General features: G+C 36.0%; 1 protein-coding gene and 1 long non-coding RNA gene across 2 annotated transcripts in view; one reads left to right on the top strand and one right to left on the bottom strand.

Moving 5' to 3' along the window:
- The window catches only part of LOC105143670 (uncharacterized), a 204,792-nt gene that overhangs the window by 152,807 nt on the left and 34,291 nt on the right, over window positions 1-17,694 (top strand). The window lies entirely within an intron of this gene.
- Window positions 6,975-14,064, bottom strand: LOC147910625 (uncharacterized). The gene is made up of 2 exons (XR_015544068.1): window positions 11,224-14,064; window positions 6,975-9,983 (listed from the first exon to the last, which is right to left on the bottom strand). It is a non-coding gene; the product is annotated as an uncharacterized LOC147910625 (long non-coding RNA).

Here is a 17,694-nt window from a genome sequence, read left to right as displayed (position 1 = left end):
AATTGAAATTTTCTGATTGAAAACGAATCAGAATTTTCTAATTCAATCTATAGTAATCTATTATAATTCCATTAATATCACAATTCTGATATGATATATGATCAGAATCTTTTAGTTTATTCATTTTTAATCAGAAATTTTTTTTGATATATAAAATTAACAGCGATCGAAATTGATTGACATCACGAGAAAATGTCATTGACACGCGAGAAAAAGAGTGTATTTTGAGACTGTTGAAATTAGACGATCGATGAAACTCAGCCACACACCGAGAGTATCACCTCGGTAACGCGCAGGTCAAAATTAGCGAAAATTCGTACCAGCAAACGCAGAAAGTATTCTCCGTGAGGGAGGGGGAGGGGGAGGGATTGTGAAATAAAAGCGACGAGAATATAGAGCTGGCTGACTGGTACCACGTGCTGAATCAAACTAAGCGTAACGTATTGGGGTGAACACCGAGGGAAGTGTAACGAGAGTAAAGACTGTGGAGCACTGAAGGAAAGGAGGGAGACGATGGGTGTAAGGTGAAAGGGACGAAAAGGGATAGAATGGCAGATAGCAGGAGAAGCAGGGTGGATGATCGGAATCGGTGAAGTATGGGAGCCAGAAAAGGGATGCTCCTCTCAGTAACTTCCCCCGTAAGACGGAGTTTGTGGAGGAGGAAAAGGCGTAAAGGGGTTACGCGGGTAAGCGAAGTATGTAAGGAGAAAGAGAGAGAGAGATAGAGAGAGAGAGGCAACGAGAGAGACGTAGCCGGATTGTCGTCGAGCGATGGAGAACTTTGGTATACCTCACCACGTCGTCAGCTCCTCCTTGCCGAATGGAACGCGTCTGCGGAACGAACTAGCGAAACCCGACACGTCAGACGCGCCTCCACTTAACGGAATGGAATTTGTCAACGCTTGCCTCGACGTCAAATAAAATTCAAATAAGACAAGGGTCAACCGGCGACCCGCTCGCCGCTGTGCTTTTACTCAACCAATTTAAGTCGCATCAGCGTTAAGCATCTTCGCATTTTAAAATTCGTCTCTCTTTTACGAAAAGAAAAATGGGTATCAATTGGTATCACTGGCTGAAATGTCGGATCAATCTTGAATAAGGTCAGCGTGCAATAAGGCATTGAAAACAAAATTGCTACGTGTTCTGCATCATGAGGAGAAGCTGCTTTACTGTAAAATAATGCGACATTGTTTGATAAACAATACAACCAGCGTGTCGGATGTAGTTTGTATAAGCTTTCATGAGACTATGAATACACGCTATTTCAAGCAATTAAACGGTGCATCGTGATGATTAGCCGTCTACCGTAGAGCCTTTCCTCTTTGTAGGATAATCACTTTGGGGTGCGGAGCGTCCTGTTATTTGTCGGCGGCTTCTAACCCGCTTCCAGGAGCAGAAATTTTAATTAGCAAGTAGACATCTTAACATCGAAACAGGCGGGCGGACTATTAATTTCCTCCTCGTCGTCTATAGATGTTTAACTTTCTCTGCTCGACAAACAACGACGTTTTCTTAAGGATTTCCGTCGTTTTATTCTACCGCACCTGAGCTCTTTAACTAAACTAAATGAAAATGACCGTTTAACTGTAAATTATTCGTTTGTGGATACTGAAATTAGAACAGCATAATTATACCGAAACGAAATTTATTTGCCAAATAATTAAGATTAAATTAGATAGAATTAGATATAATCAAATATAAAAGTAATATAAAGCTTGATGAAAGAGGGAATAAAGTAGAATATTTATAACATGTATATCTTTATTATACTATAAACATATATAATTATTATCCATTTTATATTAAAGCGTACTCTCTTTTTCGTATTCGCATTCTTTACATAATTGCTCCAGGGAAATTACATTACTTCATCATGTCTCGCTTGAGATATAAAAGCCTTGCCTTTAAACGAGAGGGACGGTTGACCCGAGTGCGTTTATGTTTAATATTCGGCGATTTCGTCCACTTCAGAGAAAATTTCATCCCTCCTTACGAGAAGATTAAAAAGGAGATAAAAGGAGCGCGCGGTGGCCTTTTATGTCTAAAAAATTCCACCCTGTTACAGAGATACCGTAATCATTAACTTAAATATTCTCTGCACACTGTTAATAAAGAAACCAATATGCCCGGCGAGATTCATTAAAAATTCATCGGGAGGAATTAAGGAACTTGGTCGTGGGATGATGGCGCGCAAGTAATATTTTTCAAGACGGTTTTGCGTTCTTTGTCCGCCGTTTGCGCGTTTTCCCGTGAAGAAGATACTAGATCGCAATATCCCGCAGTATCGCCCTGAGCCTGTGGACGGTAAACGGCTCCCTTTTTGCGATGTTGAAAGAAGAAACGGGAGTTCCGTCGAGGAGGGTTGCATTCAGACCCTCTCGGAGTAGGTATATATCTCGCGGCTTTGGCATCAGGAGAACTAACGAGAGGGCATTCCGAGGCCCAGCTCGAGGAAGTTTATTTTCTTAATGCCACCCACGACATAGTCGTCAGTCTTCTGGTCCGCGAAATCATGAATCCTGTATTCAGAGACTTCATTAGAGCGACCGCGTTCGGATTTATTATTTGAGTTTTGTGTAATGCACAATCTTATTCTCCACTTTCAAGACCTGAAAATGAAACTTCCAAGATCCCGAAATACGTACTTTTGTAACGATCTCTTTAATAAAAAATTTATTTTAGTAATTTATTTTAGTCATTTTTTCATTTCTTTTAGTTACGTAATCTGACTTATAACTTAGTTGACTGTCAGTCAAATGTCAGAGAGAAATAAATGTTAAGGATAGACTTAATTCTCCATCAGCCAATTTTACTTTTTCTATTAACAATGAACAAATCTGGATCTTTAAACTCTTTAGTGCAGATTTTTATATTGTTTCGGACTATATAAAAATCTGAAATCATTCTTGCATACTTGTGAAAGCTTCAACAATGAGATTATCATAGAAGTTGGATTTTGTGTGTGTGTATTTTATTTTTTGCATATTTAAATTTATCTACCTAAATTTACAATCAAAATATGTACTTTTAAAGTCCAATTTGGTTAATGGAGAGAGATTAATAAAGGAGAGATTAATAAATAATATGTACAGTACTTGCGATTTTTCTTTTGTAGTAATTTATGATAATATTCTGAATATTCTAAGATGAAAATTCTGTAAAATAATGAATGTTAAATCGTGGAAAATAAATCTTTATTAAAGAAAATAAAATAACATCCATTAATGATGTTCCGCATGATCGCTGTTGAAAAGGGTATTCTAAAAGATGTGAAACCACAGAAATGAAGTAAAAAATAAATGTAAAGTAGCGAGGAGGAAGAGAAATCGTCAAAAGAAAACACACGTACAATGTCTCAATCTTTAAATATAATACACTCGTTTATTTTGCATATAAAGCAAACAAAAATTACATTAAATTGTTCGGATAATCATTATCTCGTTGTTGTAAACTCATTGTTGTGATCTTTGTTAATTCGCAGCTTAATGCGAATCCCAAATGCATATACGACTATGCATGCCAATAATAAAGACAAATAGAACCAGCTTAGACCGTTAACCTCCTCATTTGCACCGCTTTGATCTACCCTTACTTTCCAGACAGACAGCGGCAGCAACAGCCGATGGTTGTTCCCCTCGGTGTTGGCTCATCATCTCCCGACGATCCAATCGATTTCGAAACACCCCTTCATTTGATGCTAACTAATGTCCCCGCCTCTCTCCCTCTATACCCCGCAATGCGATACAAAACGGATCCGACGATAACCGGATTGGTTTGCATAAATAATTGCGTACATATTACCAAGGACGCGCGCGCTAATCAGTACGCGCAAGGCGTAAACGCACGTATAGCACGTAAACCGTAACCCGGTGATTACATGACGGCTCTATAAAATTGTTTTTAGAGCACAAATTCAGCTTGTGGCATATTTAAATCTCCATAAATTCATCGCGGCAAATATTTGAAATTCCTTCGTCGTCACATCCATCAACTTTTATATTAGATAAATACATTTTCATATGAGAACACAAGCTACTACATATACATATAAATATATTAATGACGAAGATAATGAATTTTTAGATTAATTCGGAATTGATCTTTTTAATTATAAATTATTGAAAATAATGAGTTTCTCTCTCGAACTAAGCTTTTTTAAGATAATTAAATGGAGGAACCTTATATTGTTCACTTAAATTTGTGTTTATCTTACTTTTCTCAGAATTTTAATTTAAAATAATATAAGTATCGCGATGTTAATATACTAGATGTATTAAAAAGTTGAAATAATTGCTTAGAAATAATTGCTTCTTTCGAGAGTTTTGTCTAAATGAAGTTGATCGCAAATAAAAATATGTGTGTATTGTATTGAAATATTTTATATTATTATTAACGACTACGTGTAGTAAAAAAACTTAAGAAAGAATGTGCCTCTCGACAAAAATAAAACTGTTAGAAAGAAAGTTTATGCATTGAAAAATTTGATATGATTATTATCTCACGATTTTTCAATATTTATACAAGATAGAAAATTAATTTGCGCGAGCATAAAGTATATAAAGTATATAAAACAAACGCCATACGGCCGCGAGCAATTAACATTAATATAGAAATAACCATTTAAAAAGTATACAGTGAAGTAAAGTAACGTCGAGCGCTCGTGAGTGGCAGCGCCATTATTTTCCCGTTTTTAAAAGGTACTCTTTATATAATGCGAATAAAATGATAAAATTATCCAAATTTGCATCCTACAATTAGTATAGTTATTACTGTAGTTCCTTACATAGTTTCCATTAAGGCGCTTTTTGAAATATTCGACAAGAAGGGAGGACAAGTCTCATAGAAATAATAGCATACATCTCGTGTCTATATCTTTGATACCTATTGTTAAAAACAGCTTTAGCGTTTAATAAAAAAAAAAAAAAGAAAGAAATTGATTAAACGTCGAAGACCGTAATAATTCAGCTAAAATGAAATTGCAGAACAGCGACAAACGTAGAGAGATAAAAGATATGACATTCGCATCCGGGAAACGCATTCGAGAAAAAAGGCAGAAAGAAAAAATGAGAGAGAGAGAGAGAGAGACTCATTTATCGCTCGAACAACCGGCCGAATGCGTCGACCACTGACAATGCCGCGACTACTGACAATGCGAGCTCGAATACGAGGAGCACCGAATCCACCCGGGCGGAATTGCGCGAGAGCGCGCGACGATTCGTTTTAACGATCGTTAACGCGAGGAATGGAGAACGCGATGTTACACTTGACGATCGTTAGAACTTAACGAAATCTCGCCGCCCCTTTCGCGAGGAACGTATGGGGGCAGTATGTTACACGGCAGGCGAGTTTCCCCCCCGCGTATACACGCCTCCGGATCCGCACCGGGCGACCCCAGATCGACGAGGGGTAGAGACGCGACGGTAATTGCGTTCTCACTTAACGCAACTGCCGCGCAGCTGCCGGACGAATTGAGTCCTCCCCCTGTTTTCCAATTTTCGCACGAGCTATAACGTAGCAAGCCTGACTAGCCATGTCAATCATGGGAAATGTTCGCGGGGAGCCTCGAAATCGTCAGCGTGACTCCCCGAGAATGCATCTCGCATTCATATGAAAATTTCTGGTATTGCGTTTGAGTATCCGAGAGATTAGCAATTTCGATAATTTCGGCTGTCACGAGAGAGTCTTCTTAAAAAGTGTTTGCAAATAATGAAATTATCTTGATGTTATTATCTTTATTGTCTTTATTATCAGTTATCTAATTTTATAATTTTTGTTGTTATTAATGTGTAGCTTATTTACTTGAACAAATAATTTATTACAGACATGTAGGATTCAAGGGAGTGGAGAAAATGTTATTTGCTGTTTGTTTCTCCAATTTCTCTTTGTTGAGCTTTTAATTAATTGAAATTTAAACTGAAAATTTAATCAAGATTTAAGGATTTAATGACGTTGTATTTGATAATCAATAGAAAATTTTTAATTTTAATGTTTTCTTTACCGAATTATTATTGTAAGTATTTAATTGATAATTTTAGAAATATATCTTCAATTGAAGCTCAATCATGTAAAATTTTATCTAAAATTATATTTCATTAACTAAATCAATTATTTCTATAATGAGATTTTGTTTTTTTTTTATAGCGTTTTCTCACTTCCTAAGAGTCTAGGAAGTTTTTCATTATTTGAATTGAAATATCAAAACTCTAGAAATTCAATAGCAATTTAAATTTTTCGTTATCTTTTTTCCCAAAATAAAAGAGTTAAAACAGTTAAATCGCGACTTCGAAGTTGTTCGAATCGTGCCGAGTACCGCAATACGTGACAGTGTGAATTTTACGAAGTACGTTTTACAAGATTGGACATATAATTTTTGTCATTTCAATGCGCAAATACGTGTGTGTGTGTGTGTGTGTGTGTGTGTGTGTATGAGACATTCGTGAGTACATTAGAAACGCATTCGCGTTCGCGATAGAATAGAAATTCGGGAATAGAAGGTAACCGAAGTATGAGAGGAAAGAGTCTACCGAGATGAAAAGCGTCAAAGCGGTAATACCGCAAAATCTGCTTGTCAGAAATTGACAAAGCGTATTCGAAGCAAAGCAGACGAATCGATATCTACCGTCGAGAAAATTAATATACGCTTGTTGTAACGGCGTAGCAACGGCAGTAATGATCGTGGCCGAACGTACAATAGGCTCTCGATAGCTATCGTAAATTAGTTCACCTAAAGTGCCATGCATAATTAAGCGACTGGCATAAATGACTAACGCGTTCCGATCGGATAAATTAACCGCGTATAACAAAGTCATGCGTGAATCATTATGAAATTCGCATCTTGATGGTCGCGATTGTATTTTGATTCTTCAAACGAATAATTTTCTAATTCAACCACTATTTTACAGATTTTACGAAATTCAAATGCATTTTGTATGTTCAAACGGTAAGCATAAATATATGCTAAAATATTAGAAATCTTTTAATATTTTATTTTCGCATTTTATTGCATCTAAACATTTTTATCTCTTTTAATAGCAATTAAACATTTAAAATGAAAATTTTAGGTTCCTATGTGACTTACTTCTAAATTAACTCTTAAGCTAATAAATTATATTCCTCCTATGTCATCGTACTCTGCCAGGGAAAATGCATCCCCCCGGTTTCAGGCCAATGACCTAAACCAGAGGCGGGTCTAGGGTCAATCAGGGTAATTGTGACTTGAGGACAAAAGTGTCACAAGAATATCTTTCAGTGACAAAACTAATAATAATTATTAAATTGATGACTTATTTAATAAAATAGGCGACATTAAATTGCAATAACGTTCAACTGAATAATTCTAAAGAATGACGTCGCGCTTTTTTCCAACATTAAAATTATTCTGATAAATTCTGTATCAAAAGTAATAAAATTACAGTCCGCCAACTGTCGGGAAATAAAGCCGCAGAATAAATTCGTCCACAAATAATATCTATCGATCTTTAGGAGAGTATGAAAGGGGAACAACCCTCTTTTTAATATTTTCTTATATTTAATCATAGTATTACGTTCTCTTCTGCTGAAAAATTATTAGCTACTGAAAAATTATTTCTCGCTCCAGTATACTATCACTTTTGATTTAAATATTTCTAATAATATTTTGTTATTGTATTCTATAATTTTTCTTTCTTTCACAATACAAGTCGAATATAAATAATAGATTTTTACATTGCAATAAAAAAAATATAAATTACTACTTAAATGAGTATTTATAAATTACATGATGTCTATTTTATATAATAATTCAACGATTACTTTATTTTAACTCAACATTGCTGTGCACCACGGAATAATTAAATAGTAAATAGAATCACACTGTATAAAATTATACTGCATTAAAAAGTTGTGTCGCAACAGAAAAGCTAAAGGTAGATCGTTTTCATCTAACAGACAGAGGTCGGAACGAAGAGTGAAAAGAACCGTGTACGCTTCTCTCGAAAGCTTGAAATGCGAGCGCGCGAATTCAGAGTAAAACAATTTTTTTCTCTTTTTTTCTGTCGTGCTTGTCCGACGTGGTCCTTCAACATTGCGTGCGCAAAATTATTAACAGCCAGGCGAGCGAAACGTAAAAAGCGACGTTAAGACTGCCATTTAATTATCCCCGGTAGAGCGGGCACGCACATTCGCGAGCTCGCGTAAAACCCGGAACCATCCACGCACTGTGTATTTACGCTCTATTTGCAAGCGGAGTGAGAGAAAAGGATTCTGACGGAAACGTATCAAACCGCCGCCGACGCCACTGCCGTCCACCAGTGAGAGATTCATTCCATTTGAAGGTCCGTTACTGAGCAAAGAGATACGTAGGGACGACCCGCGATAAATCCCGTAATCCACCGTGTCGCGTTAGGAATACGAATCTCTCGTAGTGACGACGACGACGGTAACGCTATGTGCGACGGTGCGAGGGAGAACGGACGGGGTGCCGGGCGTAACGTAACGCTGGAGGAGAAAGATTGCACTTTTTTATTAGGACGCAGGCGGGAAAGACGTAGAGGAGGGTAAGGCACCCGACGGAGGACGGTCTCGATCTTCCACGCAACGTAACGCGAACAAATTACACGTCCCGCGTACACACGCGACCTCGTATACGATGCGCTTGTAAGTATACGTGTATAAACGTGCGACGGCAAACTTACGCACACTTCGGCGTAAGTCTCTCCCTTTCTGCACACGTGAGGCTCTTCTCCGTCACGTGTAGTAATACACTTTTACGTCGTGCTTGCGAAGGGACCGCGACCCCTATCCCGCCTCGTCAACCCCTAGCCGTTCCGTTCCGTTCCGTCCCGCCGGACGATCCCGCCGATTCGATACGCCCCGACCTTCGAAATCGTCGAATCGCTCCTTCGAAACCAGCGGGTTGTCCTCTCCCTTCGTCCCCTCACTCGACCCACACGATCGACGGCTTCCTCACGAGGATTCCTTTTCACAGTTAGGTTTGCAAAACCCAACTCGACTGAAGAATTTACGACTGATTCAGGGTCGCTTTATCCCTGCGACCCTCAGTACACGAATACTCGGTCGGGTGAATAAATCGCCAATCTTTTAAATACAAAACGATCCCTTTTTGAAAGTTCCATTATACAACTTCTGGTGAAATGTAATCTTGTCGCAATAATGTAAGGTACTTGATAACGAACTGTGCCGAAGGGATTTCTTAACCAAAAGCGGGAAAAACGTTTCTTTTATTAAAATCTTGTTTGACAAATCTCTCATTTTTATGAAATTATAGATTTTCTTGAAATTATAACATTGAACGTAGCAAATTTAAGAATTAGTTGTCAAGTAAACATGAAGTTTTATGATGGAACTCGCTTAAATGAAGAAAATTAATTATCTAATGTGTTTCGTACAATATTAATTTGTCTGCCGTTCTTGATGTCTTCTAAATTAAAAATTTCTGGAATGGCGTGGATGCAATAATGGTTAAGTAAAAATTACTCTGGAAGTTATATTTACTCCTACACGTAGGGTGAGATTGTTTTGAATTTACAGCATTTGATAAAATGTCATATAAAATGGGTTTCTCTTCTATGGTAAATTCTGTGTATTCGTATTCATACCAGATCTCGACGCGATCACATTTAGCTCCCCATGTAGATCGTCGGATGGTAGAAAATCAGAGATACCGCTGTTCATTTATGCAAACCGCTCATTACTCGATTAGTAAAATTATCATAGCCGATACGATGGATAATGATGCAATTGGGAAAAACAAAATAACACGGATGTACAGACAATAATTTATGCGCTCTTATTTAATATAATATATAGTAGCAAATGACAATGTAGAATCATTTTCGCTCTTTATCGAATTTGATCCTTCAGAATAATACGAGAAAGTTGGAAATTGTGTAGAATTGCGCAAAGTAGTGGTTTAATCATTTGAGTAATTCCGAGAGATCGTGAATTAAATATTTTCCCTTATTCTCAATGATCTTCGAACAAATCTAGAAGAAAATTGGAATTCAAAGTTAATGAAATGTTAATATCAATTTCATTTTATACATTTATGTTATAGAAAACTTGTAAATCTAATAGGGTTTGTTTGTGAGCTATTATAGTGAAAAAAATGTATTTAATTTTAATAAATATTTATTTGAATAATGTCAATTATTTACAGTAAATAAATATTTACTCAATTTAATCAAATTAATGTGGCTCTTGTACTAAATAAACACATCTTTATATTTAATAAATATTTACTATTTAAATAAATGATTTATTAAAGTTCAGAGTATTGTTTTACGATGTATACATTAATCTGCTCGAGAGTTTAACTGTTACAGATTAGAGTCAACAATATTTAAATTATCGCGGAGTATTCACGGTCCAACAAAAATTCGAGGCTTAAGCGAGATTATTCATTACTAATCCATGTGTGTAATAAATGTTTTTTCATACATGTATGTAATTTACCTTTCCATAAAAAAATAATGGTATTCTACACGTTTAACTCTTCGGTGTCATTTTTGATATAGCATACCAGGTTTCTTTTTCTAATGCTTTTCTAATCCTCTTTTCCATTGTTTATAACTTTTCTAATTTATTTAATTACTTAATATTATTTAATTAATTAAATTATTATTTAATTATTAAGTTAATATTTAATTGTACTAAATTAATAAAGATACATTTGCTTGATATCGTTACGTTTCTTCATCTTGCATTTCAATTAAACAAAATTTTCATTTTTACAAAAGTTAAATAAACAATCGAATTGGGTTGAGTATACAATACCTATAATTAATAAGCATATATGCATATTAAAGCCGTACACAAATTGCAGTAAAGATGTATGTTTAATAGAAATATAAAAACGGATTAAACCGTGAAATCTTTATAATATATTTTATTATGCAAAGTAAAATATGTATTTTATAATTCGAAAATTTGCATTTCACTTTCACGTTTAGATTAAATCAGTGTGCAACGGCTTTAAATGTGCACCAGTGCATTCAATCGAATTCGCTGTAAGTGTATCGTTCGCATAATGTGACACCAAAGAGTTGAATATGTAATTTTTTTATATGCGATACATTATTTTTACACGGAAATCATACACACACACACACACACACACACACACATACACATATATGAAGGTACTTTACACTTGGATTTTCAGTATTGACATTTACTTAGCGTATGTAGAATTTGTGATTTTAATGTATAGTGATACGACGTTACCATCGCAATGACCCAATTACCACACTTGTAACAGTCTAACAGCGGAAGACGTGAACCACATGAAAGCCGAAGGGTAACTCGGAAACTTTGTCCCCGTCGTCCTTCAACGTGTTAAGAGGGGCTTGTCTATCTACAGGTAATTAGCTTGAGCCCTTCTAATGCACTGATATCTGAATTATATATGGTATATCGACGAAATAATCGAATTAGAACGGATACGTGTACACGGTACACACGATTGTTGTATCGTTCACTGAGACGGACGTAACGAGCCGTGACTTCTGACGGTACGTACTTATTCGGGGAAGCGACATGTTCTTTGGCAGTTATTAGTCACGCCGTGTCCATGGCGCAATTTCTATCGTTATCAAAGCACTTATGTGCTACCAAGGTAAATGCATCCATTACGTCGGGGCCGTCTTTGGACGTGTAGAGAGAAATATCTCAGTTATGCTCGTGTGCAACGACGAGGAGCGCGGCTTTCATAAGCACTACTACATTCTCATACAATTTTCGAAAAGAGATTACAGAGCTGCGTATAAGTAAAAGATAAACGTTTTCGAAAGGGTCACGCGTTATACATGAGCGACTTGATAGGTCGCGACGGCAATCAAAACGTATCTCGTTTTGGCCAGAATAATTTTCAACGTCACTGTATTAATTAGGCAGCAAGTATGCCCGGGGATTCCCGACCGGATCCGCGTTTCACAAAAGTGGAATTGCAATTGAATTAGTAATATCGATATCACGTTGAATAATGCATGAGGTGATATTCCCCGCTATAACGGTGGCGTGCGCGCGCACAATGTACATCGCTACATACGGCTTTAGCGGAGTGCCGACCGTCGGTTTTAAATAAAACACGTCCCTTTTTATGTTCCCCCTGTCCCCCGCGTATGCTTCATGTCCCACACATCCACCGACCGACGTACACCCTCCGGCTCTCTCTTTCTCTTTTTATCTCTTTCTTTCTCTCTCTCTTTCTGTGGCTTCTATAATCAAATTCGAGTCGACGTATCACCCTGAATATGGGGGTGAATGCGTCCGCGCGAGCCTCCACGCATCGTCCTGGATTACTTTCAGGGATTTATGTCCTTCGTCTAATGTGGGCGGTCCGTAGTGACGATAAATGTGCTCTAGAGCGTCTAGTACGTAACCCGCTATACCACCGCAGAACGTAGCCAGACTTTGTAAACAGGCTTACGCACCCGAGCTTTTTATTACATTCGTTCGTTCGTTCGAACACCCCTTGAACGCAGCTAACCGCTAAGCTTGATAAACGACATCCCGAGACTATCGCGTTATTGGGTTTCGTGTCCCGCAAGAAGGGCACTTTTCTTAATATTAACATAGTTTCTCGATTATTTGTGCTGCTGTTATCGTTTCACAATTAAAACAAATCACTGAAATGATAAAAAAAGATTGTCTTAACTCTGCCGTGCCTTGACTAATTAGAATTATCTTATACTCTGACTATATATATCTTTTATAATGGTATTGTACGAATTCTTGGACTTTATTCTTATAATTATTCGTTCCGTTAATCACATCAAATGAAATGCTTTCAGCGTCAAATGAAATGAATTGTATAAGATTGCAACGAGATTCGTGCACTCACTTAGGATCTTTCAATTCTTTAGTGACTGCTATTGATGCATGGGTGATGTCTCATATTTTTAAAGAACTGTATAAATGCTGATGATGACTCTAAAAAGAGTCGAAACGTTCGTTTTTAATGAAATACATGCAATCAATTTTCTGCATTGATTAACATTATTATTTGATCACGCTCCAACAACTGCGTTACACTCTCATTTGCCCGATTTCTCAAAAAAGATTGTATTACGTAATACTATATATTATGTTTATAACAACGCTTTATAATAACGCTTATCTTAGCATTTTAGTCTTTGTTATTTCTTGTGATTCTTATACTCGATAATATTATATTTATAAATATCTGAGGTTATTTCTCATTTAACGATTTCACCTTATGGTGAAAAATCTGAAATATTATATAAAAACATTAATCACATTATCATATTATGATGGCAAATATTGTCTTTCTAAACAATTTTATAAATTTAATAACGTAATTGTATAGAAAAAAAATTTCCTCATCGGAGCTACATCTTTTGACAAAATTAGCATCCAGAAATATCATTAAACAATCTTTTTACTAATACCAAATATTTATACCAATTATTTTCTTTAAATTTACATTTAAATTTACATTTAATCCTAAATTAATTTAGCTTTATGAAATATGCCATACATTTTAATAATTTACATTATTATTATGAGATCTTGTGATTGCTAAATATAGATATAAAATATGACGTATTTTTGCAAAATGAAAACTGAAAAAAAAAGAAATGGATATTGAATTAGATAAGATTAGATCTAAATGTGATTCCAAAATACGAACCAAGTCAATATATGCGCTTGTTAACCTGAATAATAGGTAATCATGTTATTAACAGAATTATCCAATTATACTGTCACATTGTGATTTTCACATAATCGTGGAGGTTCGGTTATATCCGATTATTAATGCAATTGTTACATACATATCAAAGTTCTTTATAAGAACTAATACTAATCTCGTTTGATTGAAGTTATCTATTTTGAGAATAATTATATATTCCTCTCTCAAATATATCTCCTAAGCTTGAGTTATAAAGAAAAGAAAATTGAATATATTTTTATATATACAATATTTAGCAAAAATAACTATAAGTAGATATTTTACAAATAATTTGTAAAATTTTTAAAATTATAAAGTCTAATTTTAATTAAGCTATTTTAATCAATGTTAAACATTCGAATCTCATATTTGTATGTATATTTAATTGAAAATTTCATCGACACATGGATTGACAAAAAATATAAATTTTATTTCAAGATATAAACGCTCAAGATTGATCTTAATATTTAATCAGAACTTGCATTTGATTAAAAGAGAATTAAATGTAGTAGCTCATATTAAAACGATTACTTTTTGAATCACAATTACCGTAAAATTCTATCGCGGTGCAAATTTAATTGCTAATTGGATCGAGTTGGATTCAAGAGGGACGGCAAAGCGTATCTGTATCTGCGTCACGAAATCACGAAATTCATTTTCGTCACGATTACGATACTTTGTCGTTTATTATAAACGAAGTAATGCTAAGCCGCTGGAAGTAATGCATATTCGCGTAATGTGTGTGTGAAAAATTGCAATGCTTTTTTACCACCACGGCAACAGAGCTGCGTAATTAAGCACCCCTGCCGTTGCCTTATCCAATTTATCGATCCGCTGATGCGGTAAAGCACCGTTCCGATGTCTGCGCTAATTGCAGCGGAACAAGCTACTAAATTATTTAGCTTACACGTGCTGCAACGGAGAACGGCGAGTGTGTCTAGTAACGTCCGAGAGAGCGTACCTGGTGCGAAGTGAAAATAGATACTGATTGCACGCGAAAAGTCAAATGTAATCGCGCGCGACCTTGTCGACTGCGAGTACGCGCGATAAACGATGAGATTTACGAGATCTACTTGCACGGCTAACACGGAAAAACAATCCAAGAAAGTTAGACATTTGCGTAATATGATGGATGTGTTTCTTCGATTCTTTTGTAGACTTTCGCATATATTTGGAAGCGAATAGTAAAAGATTAGTGCAATTCTTTTACTCTTTAAATTCGTTGGGGGTGACATGTCACTGTAAAGAGTGAAATCTTATTCTTAAAAAAGGATTGAAAATTCTATTACTCTTTTTCAAGACTGACAGAATTTTCTCTCTTTAGTGTGAAATTCCTCTCCAAAGAATTTAGAGAGTATTCGAGATAATTACATGTGTAATATATTAATGTATTGCCAATAATTCATTACACTAGAAATAATAATACTTATCGTTTTATTTCTTTAACAGCATTAAAATTATTGAATTTAGAAAATCGATAGAAATTTTGGATATATTCCACTATATCGAAGAAATTAGGAGTAAAACCTTTATAATACGTTATAAATGATAAAAGTAATAAGCGATGCATTAAATAAAATAATTACTACTTCATTACGCAGTTTCTTTTTCCTTTTTTCTCTCTTCTGTATCCTGAGCAGCAAATTCAATCAGAATCAGTCGGAAGGCAAATAAATCGATTAACAGAGAGGAGAAGACGGCTTTTATACGCAAGCAACAAGAAAATGATTCATAATGAATTATTAAACATGTTCGCACGTTATATTTATGTTCATACGTTTGTTATCGAGTTCATTTTATGCAGTTGCGCCAAACGCAACACGCTACTATGTCAAGACCAACTGCGCTCTTATTTATGCTTGTAATTTCCCTTGTTGTATTGAATCACATATAGATTTTTGTAAAGATAACGTTTATCATATCATACGAAGTTTACATATAAATCGACGTTTCGCGATACAATAGTCCAAGAATTCGACATTTGTTCCTGTTGCCCGTTTGTAAACGTAATCATATTATAATCCACTGACAAACTTGACTCGAAGAAATCATTTACGTGTCTCGGACAACGATATATATATTCTAGCATTGAGAGAAAAACTATTTGATATTTTATAATGAGGACAATCATATTAATATCTTAAACGTGTATATCTCATATTAATGTGATTGTCCCTTCCAAAATATTATATAATTATATAATTATAGTTATTTGATTATAATTATAATCATTTTCGATTGCCAACTACATACATGTGATTAATGAAAATTATACATATAATTATTTTTATCATATAATTAACATATAATTATTTATATTTAATTATTAATTATATTAGTATTTTTATCAATACTATAATAGTCATAATCATAATTATAATAATATATAATTATATAGTTACAAATACTAAACAATTTTTCTCTCACAGAGGAGACACGGAAAACACGGAGGCGACCGCGTTTTCTACGGTACCAGCTTGAGACTCGAAATTAGCTTCTTTCAGCTTGGCTTCCCTCCCAGACAAATAGCGACAGCGAGGAGGTCGGACAGGCGTCTCAGTACCATACTACTCCGTTTTCTCCTCGTTGAGAAGCTTGTCTAATGGAAACCGAGGACGCCTTAAATCCCCGCTTTGACTAATTTATTTGTTGGCCCGTACCGTTCAGCAAATCGGTGACGGCGTCGGTGGGCGGTCAAGACGCCGCCACGCCGTCGCTTGCTTGGAAAATCGTAATTTCAGAGACGAGGCCGCGAAGCCACCCCCGTCGGGACCGTTTATCCCGGAGGTCACGGAAAAATCGATGATCCATTACAGCGGTTACGATTGGTCCCCCGCGGGCCAGTACGCCAATCATTTCGCCCGGCACCGTCATATCCATTCCACATCCATCCTGACAGTAGCTGATTTACTCGGGCGTACCCCAGAGAGCAACGTCGAGAGCGCCGTGCTCCCTTAGTGCGCCCGCTCGACCGGAATTCTTCCTCTCTGTGTGCGGATTGCAACTGCGCGATATAATCGCGCAACCGGCAGCCGACCGGGATCCACCGGGAGATCATGTCGCGGCAACGTGATCGAATGCCGCGAATGATAAATTACCGTTACAGCATAATTATCGGTCACATGCAAAAATTCTCGATCAGTACGGAGAATCGCAACCTCATGCAACCTATCACAACAATTCCCAATATTTCTTTTATTATTTGCAATAACCTTTTCGATTTCCTTGAAATTTTTAGTCTGAAAAAGTCTCTCTCTCTCTCTCTCTCTTCTTTTTTCTTCAATATGCAACTCGTGCACCAATCTCGCATTTTTATTCGGAAAGCCAATTATCTCCTCTATAACGTCTCATCTTTTTTTATTTGAATTTTTTTTTATTTACAACTTTTGGCCTTGTGAGATTCAGTCGAGCGTGTTAATAGCATTATATAAGAGAGCAGATGCAAAGAGTTATTAATATATTAATCTTTCAATAGATTCTACGAGTACCTTTGATTATGCGATATAGGAAAAGAGATTAATTGTGTTGCTTGCATCATTTCATTCAGGGAACGATAATCAATATGCATACAGCGACAGGATTACTGTCGATTTTGAATAAAAATGCATCGATAGCTTTGTATGGTACGTGTGTGCAGTGACAGCTTCGATTTCAACCCGACAGTTCTAATCCATTCCGCAAGCCCTGGCGATTCGGTCGATATGCATTCGATCGGGATTCTTTTACGGCCCAGTTTGTATTTCACAATCTATTCCGAATGAAGCATCGGCTACGAAGGCATTTTTATCAAAGTGTCGTTCGGACAACACGCGGCTGTCATCTATATGCATTACCAATCGAAGGAAAGCTGCTATTGTTTTATCTATGTAGCATTTAATACAACATATTGTTCACATTATCAAGCATCCTCTTTTGTTTATAACTTACTCAAACCTTTTCATGATATCTCGTAATGTTTTGAAATGTGAATAATAATTCAAAGCTTTCTCTGAGATCAGTTTTCT

The sequence above is a fragment of the Acromyrmex echinatior genome, chromosome 2 (genome assembly GCF_024713525.1).
Source record: "Acromyrmex echinatior isolate Ae372 chromosome 2, ASM2471352v2, whole genome shotgun sequence".
Lineage (NCBI taxonomy): Eukaryota > Metazoa > Arthropoda > Insecta > Hymenoptera > Formicidae > Acromyrmex > Acromyrmex echinatior.
This window is presented reverse-complemented; position numbering and strand designations above follow the sequence as displayed.